The sequence below is a fragment of the Portunus trituberculatus genome, chromosome 47, assembly GCF_017591435.1.
Source record: "Portunus trituberculatus isolate SZX2019 chromosome 47, ASM1759143v1, whole genome shotgun sequence".
In the NCBI taxonomy this organism is placed as follows: Eukaryota; Metazoa; Arthropoda; class Malacostraca; order Decapoda; family Portunidae; genus Portunus; species Portunus trituberculatus.
Window position 1 is genome coordinate 2,232,913 of NC_059301.1, and position 3,142 is coordinate 2,236,054.

Below are 3,142 nucleotides of genomic sequence, written 5' to 3' on the forward strand. Positions count from 1 at the left end.
CCGTGTCCGTTTTATATGACTCTGGATCTAACATGACACTTATTAGACACGCAAAGGCTCGTGAACTCGGGGTTCGAGGAAAAGATATCACCATGTGCATGATAAAGGTGGAAAATGACAAGGAAACCTTCTTGACTAAGGAATACACATTATCACTGCATGACAAGGATAGAAACGAGGTAAAAATAACAGCTGTTGGGATTGATGAGATTTCCACTACAATTAGCAACCCAGATATGTCGGATATAGCCTCTCAGTTCAATGGAGTTACTTCCCAAGATATAAGGAGACCACAAGGGCACTTAGATATTCTCATGGGTATTGATCACTGTGAATTACTTCCCGAAGTAGTGCAAACTAGTGGAAGTTTACAGTTGTTAAGAAATTTCTTCGGGTATTGCGTCAGAGGCCTGCAGAATCGCATGTCCGAGAGAGGAAAAATCGGACATGTCACAGTGAGAACTAACCATGTAGCTGTTGAGATTCCTGCACATCACATCTTGATGGGAAATAATTTTGACTTGGGTGGAAAGTTAGAGGAGTTTTTCACGTTGGAAAGCACTTTCACAGAATGTAAACCTAAGTGTCCAAAATGCTTGTGCCGAAACTGCTCGCAATCAAACCACAGCATGAAAGAAGAGAGAGAGACAGCACTAATTGAGGATGGATTGAACTACAACGCCGAAAGAAAGGAATGGACATCAACTTATCCATGGATAAAGGACCCACGGGAACTAAAGAACAATGTAAATGCTGCCATCGCAAGAATGAAGTCTCTGGAAGCCAGGCTTCGAAACATAGGAACTGAATACACACAGAAATATCAACATGAAATTGATGATATGAAAGAGAGAAAGGTTGCCAGAAAACTCATATAATGGTCCAATTCATTATAAACCTCACCATGAAGTAATGAAGCCAGACTCGGCATCTACCCCGCTTCGAATAGTCTTCAACGCATCAACGAAATATATGGAACAGTGTCTCAATGATTGGTGGGCGAAAGGACCAGACGTTATCAATAATTTGTGTGGAGTACTACTCAGGTTTAGAGAAGAACGCGTAGCGTCGGTGGGAGATGTTTAAAAAATGTATCATGCAATCAAATTGGAAACACTTGAACAGCACACACACAGATTTGTGTGGCGTGACATGAATACCGAGAAAGAACCTGATCATTACGTCCTCACCGCTGTCACCTTCGGAGACAGATGCAGTGGAGCCATCGCCATGATAGCCATGAGAAAGACGGCGGAATTATATACGAGTGAGTATCCAAGAGTGAATGAAATAATATCTAGAAATTCATACGTTGATGATATAGCATTCTCGAGTGCTAGCGAAGACAAGGCAATCCAAGATATGAATGCCACGGAGTGCATTTTATAGGAGGGTGGATTTCACATCAAACACTGGACTGTCAGTGGTGATGTCAGCCATGACTATATAAATATAATTAACTCTGATGAAGAAAAGATACTGGGACTAAAGTAGAACCCAAAACTTGATGAATTTTTCTTCAAGATCAAAGTCAATTTCTCTCCAAAGAAAAGAGGAATGCGCTGTGACCCTGACATGGATCGTGAAGAATGTATGAGGAATTTTCCTGAGAGGCTGACGCGTCAGATGGTATTGAGTCAAATTTCATCCATCTATGACCCTCTAGGACTATTACTGCCAGTGACACTAAAGGCAAAGTTGATGATGAGAGCAATGATTTGTGATGACAAGACACTAGATACCAAGAAGGGCCTGAAATCCATTGGCTGGGATGATTCTCTTCCTCAGGAATATATAAAGCAATGGAAATCATTTTCTGTAATTTATTTGATGTTGAACATCTTAGATTTCAGAGGTGCATGAAACCTGAGAAGGCAGTAGGCAAGCCCATCCTTGTTGTGTTTTCGGACGGCAGCGCTCTGGCATACAGCGCGTGTGCCTATGTCAGATGGAAGTTGGAAGGAGGAGGATACGAGGCTAGATTGATCGCAGCCAAGAACAGGATAGCACCCACCCGGCAAATCACGATACCACGATTGGAGCTATGTGGAGCAGTCTTAGCAGTGCGGCTGCGAGAGGCTATTGAAAGAGAATGTAACTGGGAATTCGAGACTGTCTATCACATTACGGACTCTGCAATTGTCCAGTCACAAATTCGAAAGGAAACCTATGGATTTAAAACATTTGTGGCCACTCGACTATCGGAGATTCAAAACAAATCCAATACCAGTGAATGGTGGTGGATCAGCACAACATACAACCTTGCCGACCTGACCACAAGACCATGTAACGCAAGCAAGTTAACAAGAGAGTCCACATGGCAACGGGGACTGAATTCATGCTTCTACCAGTGTCTCAATGGCCAATCAAACACGTGGAGGAAGCCCAACTCACAGACAGAATAGGTGTCACGCTGTCTTGTGAAACAACACACGAGGGAGTATGTGGAATAAATATAAGATATTACAATGATTACATGAAACTGCTGAGAGTGACTTGCAGAATAATGAATGTGGGGGAAATGAGGTCTTTCAAAGGGATCGGAAGAAGAATCACTTCAGATGATCTGAAAAAAGCTGAAAACCTTTGGATACTGGTATGTCAAAAGCACCTGACGAACTGGGAAGTCACGTTTAAGAGACTCGGTCCTACAACGAAGGATGGTGTTATTGTAGTGGGCCAAAGAATAGCAAACTGGTTAAAGATGAACTGGAATAGAGAAACATTCGTGCTACTGCCAGCTGATCATGATTTTACCAGATTATACATAAACCATCTTCATAACTCTGATCATGGTGGCGTCGAATCAACTCTATGTAAACTACAAGAAAAATTTTGGGTACCTAGGGCACGCAAAATCATTAAGTCCATAAAGTCTAGATGTGTTACTTGCAGAAAACTTGAAGGTAAAGTGGAGAAGCAGTACATGGGACCAATAAGGGAGGAGAGGATGAAACCAACGCCACCATTTTTTCATACTGCTCTAGATTTGTTTGGTCCATTCATCATCAGGGATGCTGTGAAACGCAGAACAAGAGGGAAGAGCTTCGGATTGATCTTTACATGCCTTACTACTCGAGCCGTACACCTCGATCTCTCTGAAGGTTACAGCATGACAGATTTCCTTGCCACTCTGAGAAGA